The following is a 16,825-nucleotide window of genomic DNA, read 5'->3' on the forward strand; positions in this document are numbered from 1 at the left end:
CTAGGAATGCTAATTTCTTCATAATTAGTGATGGGGGGACCTGGACTGTAAAAAGCCCAGATCTGTACGAGTTGAAAAGAACCCGAGCACTGACCCTGGGCCCAGAGTTCTCAGGGAACTTTGCGTAATGATTAGAGTTGAGCGCGGTTCGCGGTTCGAGGTTCTCCAGTTCGCGGCTCGAGTGATTTTGGGGGCTGTTCTAGATCGAACTAGAACTCGAGCTTTTTGCTAAAGCTCGATAGTTCTAGATACGTTCGAGAACGGTTCTAGCAGCAAAAAGACAAGCTAATTACTAGCTGGCTTTCCGCTGTAATAGTGTAAGTCACTCTGTGGCTCACACTATTATGAAATTTCAGCGTATAGTGTGCGGGAACAGCGCATTCAGATCACTGCTGTTTGGATAATGGCGATCGCCATTTTTTTTTTTTCGCCTTGTCTTCCTTCCCTAAGCGCGCGCGTGTAGTGGGGCGGGCCAGCATGTCAGCCAATCCCAGACACACACACACAGCTAAGTGGACTTTTAGCCAGAGAAGCAACGGCATGTGTGATAGGATGTCCATGTCACATGTCCCTGCATTATAAAAACGGACATTTTCCTCCAGCACGCCATTATCTGCCTTCTGCGTCTTGGTGTCAGTCACCGCTGGCGTAGCTCCTGTCTCCGATACTGCTGTGTACGCTCTATACACAGCGCTATACAGAATAGGGATAGAAGTTTCTTTCAGCCCTTGAAAGGGCTAATACCGGCAGGGTCAGAGCCATAGGTGACAGTCAGGTCCGTGAAACAGATTTTAACAGCTACACAAGATGACAGCGTCTGTGTAGCTAAGGTCAGGGATTTCCTCGCTGCATTTCCCCATTAGGAGGGATAGAAAGGGAGGCTTCCTTTCCTCTACCCAGACCCACAACCCTGCCACTGTATCCTCCTGCCCTTTGCACACTCAAACTCATTGTTACTAAGCCATTATACTAGCAAACACTGAGGAAACTTAGTGGCATCCTAAAAGTGGCTGTTGGACTTCCATTAGTGTCCCACTGGTGCAAACCTATGTGCAGCACCTCTGCATTGCACACTCAAACTCATTGTTACTAAGCCATTATACTAGCAAACACTGAGTAAACTTAGTGGCATCCTAAAAGTGGCTGTTGGACTTCCATTAGTGTCCTACTAGTGCAAATCTAATTGCAGCACCACTGCATTGCACACTCAAACTCATTGTTACTCTGCCATTATACTAGCAAACACTGAGTAAACTTAGTGGCATCCTAAAAGTGGCTGTTGGACTTCCATTAGTGTCCTACTAGTGCAAATCTAATTGCAGCACCACTGCATTGCACACTCAAACTCATTGTTACTAAGCCATTATACTAGCAAACACTGAGTAAACTTAGTGGCATTCTAAAAGTGGCTGTTGGACTTCCATTAGTGTCCCACTGGTGCAAAGCTATGTGCAGCACCTCTGCATTGCACACTCAAACTCATTGTTACTAAGCCATTATACTAGCAAACACTGAGTAAACTTAGTGGCATCCTAAAAGTGGCTGTTGAACTTCCATTAGTGTCCCACTGGTGCAAACCTATGTACAGCACCTCTGCATTGCACACTCAAACTCATTTTTACTAAGCCATTTGTTACGGGGGGACCGGCAGATTAGGACCAGGGGGTATATATCCTAATCGCCAGTCGGGGCCCACCGTGCTCCAGATGACAAAGGAGCTGCTGGCACCTGAGGGTTAGGCGGAGACTATAGAGCTGGATGGCTCTGAGATAACCCAGGAACTCTGGGAACCGGTCACGTGTGTTGGGACAGGTCAGACCGGACGACAACCCGATTAGCGTTTTGGTGCACCTAGCGCTACACCAACCACGTGTGCAGGAAACACGTCAGGCCGGGTGGTAACCAGGTAGCGTTGACCGGAAGACCACCACGAAAGCGCCCTGTCGGCCACGTGTGTAGGACACGTCAGGCCGAGCGGTCCTCCGATTAGCGTTTCTGGCCACCTCTCGACTGGCCACGTGTGTGTAGGACACGTCAGGCCAGATGGGTACACCAGTAGCGTTGACCGGGAAGCCGAGGAGGATAAGGAACACCCTGTTAACTCCACAGGGGTCCTGGGGTACGCTGTCCGTGCGCGTAGGGGGCACAACCGGACAGGTGGCACAGCAGGTGCGTTGTCAGTGTGCGTAGGGGGCACAATCGGACAGGTGGCGCAGCAGGTGCATTGTCCGTGTGCGTAGGAGGCACAATCGGACAGGTGGCGCAGCAGGTGCGTTGTCCGTGTGCGTAGGGGGCACAATCGGTAAGGAAGCACAGCAGCCGCAGCCCAGTTAACGCCACTGGGCTGCTATAGCAAGACTGGAACGGCAGGAGGGAAGCACGGCGCCAGGCCCTGATGTGCCGAGCCACGAATCTTGGCGTGACAGGCACTGTTCGCCTAACCCTACCTACCGCTTCCCAACATAGGCTTATGCCGCAATGAGGCTCTAACATGGAGGTGTGCTCTGACTGAGCAAAAGTGAAGACTGCGCCCTCCATGTTGTCTCCAGCCCCTTTTATAACCTAGGTCTGCCTCAAACCCAGGGTGGAACCACCAAGGTCCAATAGCAGAGTGCCATGTCATCAGTGACGTCACATGCAACCTATCCGGAACCGCCACGTCATTGATGACCTCATGGCAGCCACGCCCCAAACACTTCACCAGTCATCGTCTGACGACCAATACTGAGGTGCCAGATCATTGGGGCGGGCCTCTGCGAGCCAGTCCGGAGTTGCCACGTCATCAGGACACCTGACACCCTCTGCCCTATCAGGGCCTGCCACCTCACGGACATGCTCAGTGAGGTCCTTACCGGACCTAGCCTCTGGTGCACTAAGTGGCTGAGCATGCCCAGTAGCCTGAGCAACAGGCTCAGAAAGCAGACTATCAGTTTGAGCATGCTCAGTAGGCACATCCCAGAACTTAGACACAGCACGAAGTCCAAGTACCTGTGCAAAGAGGCTGTTAGGGTTAATTGTGGGAGCATGCTCAGTAGCCTGAACTGAGGACTTAGTCTCAGATATAACACAATCAGGCTGAGCATGCTCACTAGGCAAAACATCAGGCTTAAACTCTGGCTGGGGTAAATCGGCGCACGCATGCGCACTAGCCGCCTCTCCACACTTAGACGTGGTGGAAGGAACAGCCAACTGGACGACCCGAGGCAAGGCCAAGAACGGCAGCCGGCGTCTGGGCGCAACAGGAACCGCAGCAGGCTGCTTGCGGCTATGGCGGCGCCGGTTCGTAACACCATTATACTAGCAAACACTGAGGAAACTTAGTGGCATCCTAAAAGTGGCTGTTGGACTTCCATTAGTGTCCTACTAGTGCAAATCTAATTGCAGCACCACTGCATTGCACACTCAAACTCATTGTTACTAAGCCATTATACTAGCAAACACTGAGTAAACTTAGTGGCATCCTAAAAGTGGCTGTTGGACTTCCATTAGTGTCCCACTGGTGCAAACCTATGTGCAGCACCTCTGCATTGCACACTCAAACTCATTTTTACTAAGCCATTATACTAGCATACTATGCTGCCAGTTTAAGGGCCGTAGTTGCATTGTCAGGGATAGTTATTGTTGTTTATTCTGCTGTTAATAAAGATAGACCATCGCTGCAATCTACACCACCTCTCAATTTTTACTACCACATTTTAAGTGCACAATCTTGTCGCAATCAAAATGAGTGGCAAAATGACAGATGCTGGTGGAAAGGGGAAGAGGCGTGTTGGAAAAGGAAAAAAAGGGTTTGTCCGTGGGGAAGGTGGCAAAGCTCCATTAACATCTGCTGAAGATAGACCATTTTCCAAAAAAGTAAGATGTCTACTACTTACCGTGGACAATCCGATGTGCTCCCTTTTTTACGGACACGAACAACTGGAACAAAGGTAGATGATGGCCAAAAAAAGAAAATGCTTGAATGGATCTCAAGTGGTTCAACAAGTGCCCTCTCCTCCACCTCAACTACCGCATCCAAAAAACACCAGTCCTCTGAGTTGTCATCCCAATCACACTTGCTTTCTCCCAGCTCTGAAGTCTCCATCCGCCCTGCACAGTATGGTGAAACTGAGATGGCTGAGTCTGCAGAGCTGTTCAGTCACACTATAGCCTGGGAATCAGAGGTCTGCTCCCAAGCTACAGTGAGTACAGACCAGGAAATGGTCTGCAGTGATGCCCAGAACCTTTGTGACTCTGATTCAGGCCGTGAGGACCAAGTTTCTGAGCATAATGTTGACCCTTATTCACAAACTGAAACACCTGTTGTAATAGACAATGAGGAACATACTGATGATGATGAGACGCAGATACCAGATTGGGATGACAACTTAAATATTCGGTCAGGGCAAGAAGAGGCTCGGTCTGAGGGTGAGGGGAGTGCAAACACAACAATTGATGAGGAAGTTCTAGATCCCACCTACTGTCAACCCACAGTCAGGCCCTCGAGGAGGTCAACAGAGACGGTGGAGAAGGATGCAACTGACGACGAAGTTACTTTGCGCCTTCCTAGACAGAGTCGGAGTACTGGTAGCACGTCTACAACTGCATCCTCAGCCACCACTGTGCCTCTGAGCACTAGTCGGGGTGGATCAGCAGGTCGCATGCCCTCTAAGCTTTGCCTAGCTTGGTCCTTTTTTGACATAGCAAAAGATCGCCCAAATTATGTGATCTGTAAAATTTGTCGGGATTCTGTTAGTAGAGGGCAAAACCTCAGCAGTTTGAAAACTTCTTCCATGAATCGTCACATGAATAAATATCATATGTCCCAGTGGGAAGCTCACCGTGCTGCAATGCGGCCTAGCGAAGCAAACCATCCACCGCATGCCCCTTCCAGTGCATCCGCGCGCTCTTCATCTTCTAGGACTGTGGGGACAGCTGTCACACCTGGTTTTCCACGCACAACTTCCACCACTGTAACCGCAACAGGCAGTTTGCTTGGTAGGTCGTCAGTTGGTTTGGAAGGGGAAACAAGTGCGTGTGTACAGCTCTCTCAGACATCGATAGCACCAACGTTGGATGAAGGCAACATCATGTCTACACCTGCACTTTCCTCACAAACCTGCATTTTTCCAGGGACACCCTACTCAACACCGTCTACACACAGCAGCCAGATCTCTGTCCCTCAGATGTGGACAAATAAAAGGCCATTTCCTGCGACCCATGACAAAGCTAAGAGGTTGACTTTATCCCTCTGTAAGCTCTTGGCTACCAAAATGCTGCCTTTTCGCCTGGTGGACACATAGGATTTTAGAGACCTTATGTCTGTCGCTGTGCCCCAGTACCAGATGCCCAGTCGCCACTACTTCTCTAAGAAAGGTGTGCCCGTGCTACACCAGCATGTCGCACACAACATCACCGCTTCCTTGAGAAACTCTGTGTGTGAACAGGTGCATTTCACCACCGATACTTGGACCAGTAAGCATGGACAGGGACGTTACATGTCGCTGACTGGGCACTGGGTAACTATGGTGATAGATGGTGAAGGATCTGCTGCACAAGTCTTGCCGTCCCCACGACTTGTGTGTCAATCCTCTGTCTGTCCAAGTTCCGCCACTGCTTCTGCCTCCTCCACCTCATCTGGGTCCTCCACCTCCGCCCCAAGCCTGCCTGGTCAGGCCACCAGCGTTCTCACTGCGCAGAAGGAATCACGCACCCCTCATTACTATGCTGGCAGCAGAGCGCAACGGCATCAGGTGGTCTTTAGCTTGACATGTCTTGGAAATATGAGTCACATAGCGGATGAGTTGTGGGCAGCTCTGGAGACTGAGTTTAATAAATGGTTGTCTCCACTCAACCTGCAGCCTGGTAAGGCCGTGTGCGACAATGCTGCAAACCTGGGTGCGGCCCTTCGCCTGGGCAAGGTGACACACGTGCCTTGTATGGCTCACGTGTTGAACCTTGTGTTTCAGCAATTTTTAACACACTATCCCCGCCTAGATGGCCTTCTGAACAGGGCACGAAAACTGTCTGCTCACTTCCGCCGTTCAACCACCGCTGCTGAGCGACTTGCATCGCTCCAGAAGTCTTTCGGCCTGCCGGTTCATCGCCTGAAATGCGATGTGGCGACACGCTGGAATTCGACTCTCCACATGTTACAGCGACTGTGGCAGCACCGCCGAGCCCTGGTGCAATACGTCATGACGTATAGCCTGGGCCAACGAAATGCAGAGGTGGGACTGATCACCCTGATGGAGTGGTCTCAGATCAAGGACCTATGCACCCTTCTGCACAGTTTCGACATGGCGACGAATATGTTTAGCGCTGACAATGCCATTATCAGCATGACAATTCCAGTCATTTACATGCTGGAGCACACGCTAAACACTATTCGGAGTCAGGGGGTGGGACAACAGGAAGGGGAGGAACTACAGGAGGATTCATATGCGCAAGACATAACAACATCACCAAGGTCCAGACATTCATCATCACCAACGCGGCAGGCATGGGACCATGGGGGACAGGGATCAACAAGGGCGCATGGTAGCAGGCGAAATGTTGAGGAAGGTGCAGGAGAACATGAAGAAATGGAAGACGAACTGTCCATGGACATGGAAGACTCAGCGGATGAGGTAGACCTTGGTCAAATTTCAGTTGAAAGAGGTTGGGGGGAGATGTCAGAGGAAGAAAGAACGGTTAGCACCTCTATGCCACAAACACAGCGTGGACTTGGTCCGCATGGCTGCGCAAGACACATGGGCACCTTCTTGCTGCACTACCTCCAACATGACCCTCGTATTGTCAAAATTAGAAGTGATGATGACTACTGGCTACACTATTAGATCCCCGGTACAAGTCCAAATTTTGTGACATAATTCCAGCCATAGAAAGGGACGCACGTATGCAGGAGTTGTTACTCGATCTTAGCTCAGCTTTGCCACCAAACAACCGTGCAGGTGCAGGGAGTGAATCTCCCAGTTGTAACTTGACAAACATGGGACGGTCTCGTCATCTTCAACAGTCTACCTGTACCAGTAGCACCATATCTGGTGCTGGTAACAGCAATTTTATTGAATCTTTTCATAATTGATTTTAGACCCTCCTTTGCAAGGCCACCAGAGACAACAAGTCTGACACATAGTCAACGGCTGGAGAGGATGATACAGGAGTATCTCCAAATGAACATCGATGCCATGACTTTGCAAATGGAGCCTTGCTAATTTTGGGCTTCAAATCTTGAAAAATGGCCAGAGCTCTCCACTTACGCCTTGGAGATTTTGTCGTGTCCAGCTGCCAGTGTTGTCTCTGAACATGTCTTCAGTGCTGCTAGGTATGTGCTGACAGATAAGCGGACGCGTCTGTCCAGTGACAATGTGGACAGACTAACGTTCATCAAAATGAACAAGTCATGGATCCACAAGGAATTTACTACCCCTGTGTCATCCTGGGGAGAGTAAATGCTTGTGTATTTTGAATGTGCTTGATGCAAATCTAGCTGTGAAGTGAACAACTGGGGCACAAGTGCTGCCACTGAATGGGTGGGTGTGTGTGGGGCCCAATTTTTGGAAAAAAAGGGAGACTCCACTTGGAGTAACCCTTGCTTACATTGTTTTTAATGATCCAAGATGCACAGCGCTGGGATCAGGAAAGACTTTGCTACCTACCCCGGTGTCATCCTGGGGACGGTTAAGTATGGCGTATTTTTGAATGTGCTTGATGCAAATCTAGCTGTGAAGTGTACAACTGGGGCACAAGTGCTGCCACTGAATGGGTGGGTCTGTGTGGGGCCCAATTTTTGGAAAAAAAGGGAGACTCCGCTTGGAGTAACCCTTGCTTGCTGTGTTTTTTAAAAGGAGCCAAGATGAACAAGTCATGGTTCAGCAAAGACTTTGCTACCTACCCCGGGGTCATCCTGGGGATGGTTAAGGATAGCGTATTTTTGAATGTGCTTGATGCAAATCTAGCTGTGAAGTGTACAACTGGGGCACAAGTGCTGCCACTGAAGGGGTGGGTGTGTGTGTGGCCCAAATTTTGGAAAAAAGGGAGACTCCGCTTGGAGTCACCTTGCGGTGTTTTACATGATTTTAGAAGGGCGTGCCATGCCTATATCTGTGTCTCCTTCTCTTTTTCCTTGTCCTGCTCTTTTGTTTTCGCATGAGTATATGTCCTTGTCACTTTCCCATGTGTTTGTGTTGTGTTGTGAGTTGTTTGTCACCTTTTGGACACCTTTGAGGGTATTTTCTAGGTGTTTTTATGTGTTTGTGATTGCCTGCCATTGTTTCCTATGCGGTTCGAGTTCGGTTCGTCGAACGTTCGCCGAACCGAACTTGAACGAGACGTCCGTTCGGCGAACCGAACTCAAGCCGAACCGCGACCGGTTCGCTCATCTCTAGTAATGATCCAGGTCCAGCCACCTGGGTAAACAAGAAAAAATTCAAAGAAAATAAGAATAAAGCAAGTGCTTCATAGTTACTGTAGCTGTACCTCTGCTTCCAGGCCATTCACTCTACTTCCGGGGCCACTAATTATCTTCATGCATATTCATGGCATCTCTGATTGGTTTCAGTCAGACAGCGCCCCCGACCTGTGTCACAGCGTGTCTGACTGCAACCCATCAGAGGCTTTGTGTGTGTCTATATTGACTGAAAAATAAATAAATAAAAAAAATTGGCATAGGGTCCCCCATATTATGATACCCAGTATGGATAAAGCATATGGCTTTGGGCAGCAGCCCCCAGCCATGTTTACCTTGGCTGTGTATCAAAATAAGAGGAACCGCATGCAACTTTTTTTTTTTAGTTATTTTAATAAATAATTTAAAAAATTGGCATGCGGTCCCCCCCCAATTTCAATTTGAATACCCAGCCATGATAAAGCCGACAGCTGGGAACTGTTATTCTCAGGCTGAGGAGGCCCATGGTTATTGGGCCCTCCGTCCTAAAAATAGCAACCTGCAGCCACCCAGATTTGTCACATCCGTTAGATAGTGCATTTTTAGACTGCCTTGCTTTGGTTTATATTCTTTTTTGGTAATAGTAAATGTGGATCACAATGTTTAAAATCATAAAAGACTAGTGTGTTTAGTAGAGATGCCTCAAATGTGCAAATGGCATTGTTTAGATACCTATATAAAATTTTCCCAGCTGGCTTCGCCAGTGATTTTGCCCTCATTCTTACAGCTGTTCTAATGCCAGTGCTTTTTTACACTATACTGAAGAACAAAATTTGAGCAGGTTTCCTAACCTAAGATGGTACATAACATAAGACGAAACATGTGCCCAGCCATATTGTTTTGACATTGTTGTGCTTAGTTATGTTAGTTTTATGAGGTGCTTTTGCAAAGATTTTTCAGTCAGATTCCAGGCAGAATCCTTTTGAAAAAGACGTCGTGTGCACATAGCCTAAAACGATAATGAAATAACTTGCAAGAATATAAACAATAAATAGAAAAAAACCTACGCGTAAAATGTTATATGTCAAAAGCCAATATTAATGCATTGTTAATTAATTTACTTGACTGGAAATAAACATTAATATAATTAAATGGCCACTTTACCTACGGAAGTTTGACTGCAGCTTTTCACAAGACCAGGTGTGGCACTTATAGGAAGTTGATGTGTGACTGGATGCTGAATTTACTCTTTTTTAACCCAGAGCTAAGGAGATGTTCACACGTTGCATTTTTCTGCAGCCAAAACCTGCTCTCTTGGCAGTAAAAAATCTGCTTGAGAAAAGTAGGTTTTGCTGCATCTTTTGTTGCATTTTTTGGCTGCGTTTTTGGTGAATCATTTGTCTATAAATGTTTATTAAAGTTTTTTCATTCAGTACAAAAGCTTACAAAATGCAGTAGCTGCGTTTTTGCACTTTCTCATTGCTTTCAATAGTGAAAAAACATTGCAAAATTGCTGCAAAACACTGAAAGAATTGACAAAAATGCAGCAGTTTTCCAAATCAGTCAGGAAAAAATGCTATCTCATAGCATTTGCTGGTGCTGTAAAAATCAGCTCTTATTTTGCATAAAACTAAAAATGCTGCAAAAAAGAGCTGCAAAAATGCATAGTGTGAACACACTCTAAGGCCTCTATCACACAATCGTGCCTCCGGTACGTGTATGGACAGTTTTCTCACGTACCGGAGACACGGGCACACGTTGACATATGTTTTCCTATAGCTTCGGGTACACGTAAGTATTTTTGCACGTGTGTCCGTTCCGTACTTACGTGTGCCCGTGTGCTCCATACGCCGACATGTCCGTTTTTCTCCGGCATCACGCGTGTCACACGGAACGCAAACGTGTCACGCGTAACACACACGGACCACACGGATGTGTTCCATGTGACACGCACCGGAGAAAAGACGTGTCTATTAAAAAAAACCCAAAACATTACTCACCTTTTCCAGCCCTTCTGTCTCTGCCGCTGCTGTCACTTGCTGCCGACCGCCGCTCATTATGCTCATTTAATATTCACTTCATTGCGGCTGGAAGCAGCAGCAGTGGGAAGTCGGCAGGACCGGAGACCAAAGATCAGCACCACGGACAGCGACGCCAGGGACAGGTGAGTAGAAAGTTCCCGTTCTCCGTGTGCTATCACGGATAACACAGGAAGAACACACGTGTGCCATACACACAGCTCACCGAGGACAATTCGCATCTTTGACACGTCCGTGAGACACGTGCGTGATTTTCACGGGCGTGTGAAAGATGCCTAAGTCAGTGCAGAAAAAGTGCATCAAAATAAGTGTGAGCCGCACCGAACCCAATATTGAGGTTTATATGTGACTGACTATATTAGGTTAGATAATAGCCCCAAATATGTGATAAAAGAGAATCAGACAATTACTACTGGAAAAGGCTCCTTTTAAATTAATCTTTTATTGTTTGTTGTTCCTGACCACTTTGCCCTTTCTTATCATTTGTGAACTAGCAAGACACAAGACCTTGCAAACTCAGTCCAGAGGTTATCACTGGGTAAACAGCCAGACTGTGGAGACATGATGGATTGGGAGCAGATATGTTATCATAAGTGGACATACTTCAATAATCTATCTCACCTGAATGTACACAGGTAAATGGGCAATTGCAAACTAATAATCACTGAAATGTTTAACTAAAACTTTTTTTTTAAATAGACTGAGATATGCAGATTATTGCTTGCATCTGACAACTAAAGTACTTGGAGGTAATCTACTTCACAATTATTAGATTAGAAGTGAACAGATAAAAGCTCACAAAATTACTAATTAAATGGTTTGTCAACAAAAGTTAATAATGGACCAATGGGGTCCACACCTAGTGAACCCCACAAGTCAGTAGCAGGTGGAGTTCCAGGGTTGGGGTGCTTCTAAAAGTTATATACTCCTTTCGTTCTGTTAACCAGGATGGTGTTTGTGGTTAGATGACCACTTATCACAAATTGATGGCAATTGTTAAATTTACCAACTTTTAACTGGTTGTTCATATTAGGCTGGATTCACACAATCGTATGGCATCCGATACCAGTGCATCGGATGTGATATACTAATGACCCTCTGCTACCGCTCTGCTTGCCAGCGTGAGCCGAGTGTCATGCAACGTGATTTGATCCTGCGATCAGATCACAGCTGCGGAGGAGAGGGTGGGAGATGTGGAGGAGAGGGAGGGATTAATCTCCCCAGCTCCTCCATTGTCAGCTGATTGTCCATTGCTTATAGCAGAGGTTCCCAACTCCAGTCCTCAAGGCACACCAACAGTGCATGTTTTCAGGATTTCCTTAGTATTGCACAGGTGATAATTTAATCACCTGCAAAGGTGCTGAATCCAACACCCATGCAATGCTAAAGAAATCCTGAAAAGATGCACTGTTAGTGTGCCTTGAGGACTGGAGTTGGGAACCTCTGGCTTATAGCACTGCACTTGTATGTCATCAGAGTGTAGTCCGATGTTTCACTCGCACCCATAGACTTGTATGGGTGTGAGTGACATGTCTTATGCTGACAATTGCAACATGCTGCGACTTTTCGGCCATCCAGAATTTGGATGAGAAAAAAGCTGACCATCTGTTCTCCCTCAATGAATAAAATTAGTCCGAGTGCAATGCGAGATTTTCTCGCATTGCACTTGTTTGAGCCATACGCTCATGTTAGCGTACTCTTTATGAGGCCAGTTATAAAAAAAAAAAAATCAAATCTTTATTTTTTCAAATTTAAAGTTTCATTTTCAAACAAAAACAAAATACAACCCATCCTCACAGATGGCTCGGCAGTACAGCAAATATAATATCAGTACAATATTGTGAATTTAAACCCTCTCAGGCCACTATGAAGCAGAGTAGAACAGAAACAGAAAGGAGGCGAGATATAAAGAATAGAGAGGGAATCGAGAGGGATATAGAATCGGTTAGTGAAATTGCTTTGAGATATCCTTAGAATTCCAGACTCTAAACACGAGAACCCATCACCCCAAGAGAAGAACCCAAAGGGCATCTCTACGGCGTAGGCTCTGTCACTCATCCATCTCTATCTCAAGATGGACCAATACAGTGAGGAGGATAGGAAAGCCTCTCAATGGAACTATTTGGCGGCAACATCAGCTTGATCTTGGTGAGATTGAGTCACTAGGGTTTCCATGCGGTGAATTAGAGAGATTTGTGTAAACCACTCTTTCAAAGTGGGGGGATCAGTAGATCTCCAATGTCGAGAAATTATTGTTTTGGCTGCCTGTAATAAGTGTCGTAGAAAGGATTTCTTATAAGTGACCTTTGATATCGGACACATGAACAGGAGCACCACCTCCGGAGAGGCAGGCACTGATATATCCATGAAAGATTTTACCATCTTGAGTACCCCCTGCCAGAAAGCCTGCAGGTTCGGGCAAGACCACCATATATGAGTCATTGATCCCTCCCCCACACCTCCAGCAGAGGCCAGACACCCCCGGAAACCACCTGTGCAAGACCACAGGAACTCTATACCAGCTAGAGACAATTTTAAAGCTTGTCTCTTGGGCTTTAGTTGCCAAGACAGATTTATGTGACAAAAAGAAACATTTCTCACATTGTTCTTGCGTAAAGGTGGTACCGAGTTCAAGCTCTCATGCCTCACAAAAAGGAGGAGGCGTCCCCGGTCCCAAGTCAGCCAGCAAACCGTATAATACTGATATTGAGTGTGCCGGTCCCTCGGAGGCAGCACACAACTCCTGAAATTCCAGTAGAGAACGGCCCATGGTTGATCTGTTTGTGATTCTTGAGAAGTGTTTAAGTTGCATATACTTAAATGCATGGCGGGCCAAAATAGGGCGATCTTCCAGAATGGACTCCAAAGGAAAAAAAGCACCCCCAGGCGCCACCTGATATACATGTAATGGAAACCGTCTGGAGCTATATAGGAATGAACATGTGGAGGCGCCTGGAGAAAAGAGAGGAGAATCTGTCAGTGGTTGCATAGGTCCGTTTGAATTTATGAAGACCTCTCTATCCGACGGAGTATGTATGATTTTCAGTGTTTGCTTAACTGAAAAGGACATGGGTATTCTGTCCCAGGCCAGAGTAGGCCAGATCCAGGGGGTCAGGGCTACTGAAAGGGGGCATATGTCTTGAGCTAAACGAACCCATAATTTAGAGGAATGGCAGTGTATTAAATCGAGTACTCTCGCATGGGCTGAGGCAAAATAATAACATGTGCAATCTGGGAGTCCAACTCCTCCGGCTGACTTGGGATGGGTGAGAACCCCATACCAGAGCCTAGGTCTCTTAAAGTTCCACACGAAGTTCCCAAAAGCACATGGAATTTTAATCCAAAAGGGCGCGGGGATGTATAACGGAATAGTTTGAAGGAGGTACAGCAGCCTGGGAAGAACTGTCATTTTCAAAATATTTATTCTACCAAACCAGGAAAATTCTGCTCTATTCCAGGATGCCAACCACCCCAACAACCTGGCAAGCCATGGTTGAAAGTTCAATGAAAACAATTTAGTAAGGTCCGATGGAACAAGGGCTCCCAAATATCTTATCACTCCACTAGAAGGCCACTGGAAAGGGTAATCCGTCTTTAGAGTCCCTATTAGGTGGGAAGAAAGGGATATGTCAAGAGCCTCCGATTTGTCCAAGTTCAATTTAAAATTGGACCACTCCCCAAACTGCTTCTTTATGGACATCAAGGGCAGCAGGGAGGTCAGTGGGAGTGTAACGTATATCATTAGGTCGTCGGCGAAGGCCGAACACTTATGTTCCTCCCCTCCCACCCTGACCCCCCTGATATCTGGACTCTCACGGATTACATGGAGAAGATGTTCCATTACTAACACATGTAAGAGGGGGGATAGAGGGCACCCTTGTCACGTGCCATTACCAATGGTGAGGGGCTTGGATAATGAGCCGTTTACCTTTATTTTTGCCGAAGGGGAGTGATAAAGGGCTAGTACTTTGGACGAGAACCATGGACCCAGACCAATGTTTCTCAATGTCTGCGATATGGAAGACCACAAAATCCGATCAAAGGCCTTGTACACGATTTTGGGTCTTTCCCCGGTTTTGGGATCACTGAAATAAAGGCAGCAATAGCATGGTACGGGAAGGGGGAGGAATCACTCACCGAGTTAAAAGCCACCAACACCAGGGGAGACAAATGCTCTGCAAACGTTTTATAAAATTGAGAAGTAAAGCCATCCGGACCGGGACTTTTATTGCCCAGAAGGCCATTAATTACTTCAGCCAACTTCTGCTGCGTGAAGGGGGCCTCCAACTCCGCGACAACCCCCGCGCCCAGAGGTTGAAATGGAGACGGTAAATCAGGGGATGGAGCCAATGATGAGGGCAAATTGTAAAGTCTAGCATAATATTTTCTGAAGGTATCCAGAATCTCTGGATTGGTATGCACCATGACATCATTTGCATTTTTAATGCAAGAGACGAGATTTTGAGTGATTTTAGCTTTCAGTGCCCTAACCAACATCCCGCCCGGTTTGTTCCCAAATTCATAGAACCTGCTGCAACCCACCTGGAGGAGATGCTTAAAAGAAGCATCCAACAATCGCTTTACCTCCATTCTATCCTTCAGCAGGTTCCAAAGAGTCTTTGTGGAAAGGGCATGTTTATGTGCCATCTCCAACCTGCTCATTGTCTGGAGAGCTGATGCAATTTCCTGTGCCCTCTCCCTTTTCCGTCTGGCCCCATTTCTGACGAACACCCCTCGCAGCACGCATTTTAAGGCTTTCCATTTTATACTGGAGGCTGCGTAGTCCCCCATATGGTCCGTGATAAAATTGGAAATAGCTGCAGTGATCTCTGCTTTACATGTTGGTTCTTGTAATAATGACTCGTTCAGCTGCCAAGGAATTGATGATTTGGAGAAGGAGGGCACTCTGAGGGAGCAGCAAATTGGAGCGTGGTCTGACCACAAAATATTGCCAATGCTAGACGAAGAGAGCCAATGTAAGGCACTATGCTGTATTAGAATGTAATCAATCCTGCTATAGGACCTGTGAGGTGAGGAATAGAAACTATAATCTCTTTCAGTTGGATGCTGGATTCTCCAGGCATCACATAACTGTAACTGGAAGAGGGCTTTCTTGATACGTTTAATGGTCGTATATTAGTATCATAGTATCATAGTTTTTAAGGTTGAAGGGAGACTCTAAGTCCATCTAGTTCAACCCGTAGCCTAACATGTATATGAGATATGTATGTATATGAGAGATTGGATCTTTTTTTGGAGTTATCCAAGACCAGATCCAGGGTCACATTAAGATCAGCACACAGAATGACCGTGCCAGTAATTAACGGAGAGATCAAATTAATCAGAATGGGGATGTAGGTCGCCTGATCTTGATTAGGGGCATACATGTTAACTATTGTGAATAGTTGGTCCTCTATTGATAATGTGAGAACGAGATACCTAGCGTCCGTGTCACTGATGCATTTAATGGTCTGAAGAGTGAGGGATTTATGGATAGTGATTGCTACTCCCTTGGACCGCGCTAGTGGGTTGTTAGCAAAATACCAGGTTGTATAATGTTTGTGTTTTATCAGTGGTGGATTACTGGATTTGAAGTGGATTTCTTGGAAACAGACAATGTGTACCTTTCGCCGATGAAACTGGTGAAGGATCTGTGCACATTTCTCAGGAGTGTTGAGGCCCTTGGCATTAAATGAGGCAACTTTCAGCTCTGCCATTGGTATATTGCAGGATGTATCACCTCGAAGTACCGGAGTGGGTTCTCACGTCCAGAGCCAGGAAGGGAAAAGAAGGAAATGCTCAGAGAAAGAAAGAAAGAGATATTGTTGAAACACAAAAGCAGAGGGATAGCCTCTGCAACCAGAGCTAAATCACTATAAACAGTAAAAAGGAGTATGAGTGGTCCCGCAGGACCAAACCGGGACTCCCGACCTATTGGGGGGAAAAGAAGGTCAGACATACTAAGAGGTGGACTTTGAGCAGAGGGCCAAACATATAAAATATTCAAATTCCCATTAAATGGTTAAAGTGACAGGCTATGGGCAACACACCAAGACCTGTAGACATTGTCACTTAATATAAAACTTATTCTAGGTACATTGAGTAATGTCAGCAGGCTTCCACGCCCCCTGTGGAGCTAATAAGAGCGGGCCTTTTTCCTCCTACGCTCAAGACGAGAGTCCTTATGATGATCTTGCGCAGACTGGGAAGGGGATGGTCTCCAGTCCCCATCCAGGCCAATGCTCCCAGGACCGCCGACCACTTAGGTAGCGGTATGTTAAGCAAATCCAGTCCAGAGAGGAAATTAGGTAGATCTTCTGGTGTACGTAGAACAAAAGAGCATGGGCCCCTTTTTACCATGAGCGAGAAGGGGAATCCCCATCTAAAGGGAATGCCCTTTTCATGGAGCAAGTCCAGC

General features: G+C 46.8%; 1 pseudogene; it reads left to right on the plus strand.

Annotated features, from left to right (window-relative positions):
- Positions 1-16,276, plus strand: part of LOC142312771 (F-box only protein 28 pseudogene) — a 60,573-nt pseudogene extending 44,297 nt beyond the window's left edge.
- Positions 16,277-16,825: the final 549 nt, after the last annotated feature.

The sequence above is a fragment of the Anomaloglossus baeobatrachus genome, chromosome 5, assembly GCF_048569485.1.
Source record: "Anomaloglossus baeobatrachus isolate aAnoBae1 chromosome 5, aAnoBae1.hap1, whole genome shotgun sequence".
Classification (NCBI taxonomy): Eukaryota; Metazoa; Chordata; class Amphibia; order Anura; family Aromobatidae; genus Anomaloglossus; species Anomaloglossus baeobatrachus.